This window comes from Grammomys surdaster, unplaced genomic scaffold (genome assembly GCF_004785775.1).
Source record: "Grammomys surdaster isolate TR1022 unplaced genomic scaffold, NIH_TR_1.0 126684, whole genome shotgun sequence".
Classification (NCBI taxonomy): Eukaryota; Metazoa; Chordata; class Mammalia; order Rodentia; family Muridae; genus Grammomys; species Grammomys surdaster.
In genome coordinates this window covers 4,150-4,458 of record NW_021621471.1, presented here as the reverse complement: position 1 = coordinate 4,458, position 309 = coordinate 4,150, and positions in this window count along the sequence as shown.

Genomic DNA, 309 nt, shown 5'->3' with positions numbered 1-309 from the left:
CTCAATGGAGGAGTTAGAGTGAAGACTGAAGGAGCTGAAAGGATTTGAGGCACCATGAGGAGAGCAACAATACCAACCAACCACACCTCCCAGGGTCTAAACCACCAGCTTGGGAGCACTTAGGGAGGGATCCAGGGCTTTAGCTGAATATGTAAGAGTGGAGGGCCCTGCTGGGCATAGGTGGAAGAAGAGAACCTCGACCTCATGAAGGCTGGACGCCCCAGGGGGGGTGGGAATTTTGAGGGTGGGGAGGTGGGAGTAGTGGGGGTAGACAGAGGTTACATCCACAGAGAAGAAGGAGTAGGGGGT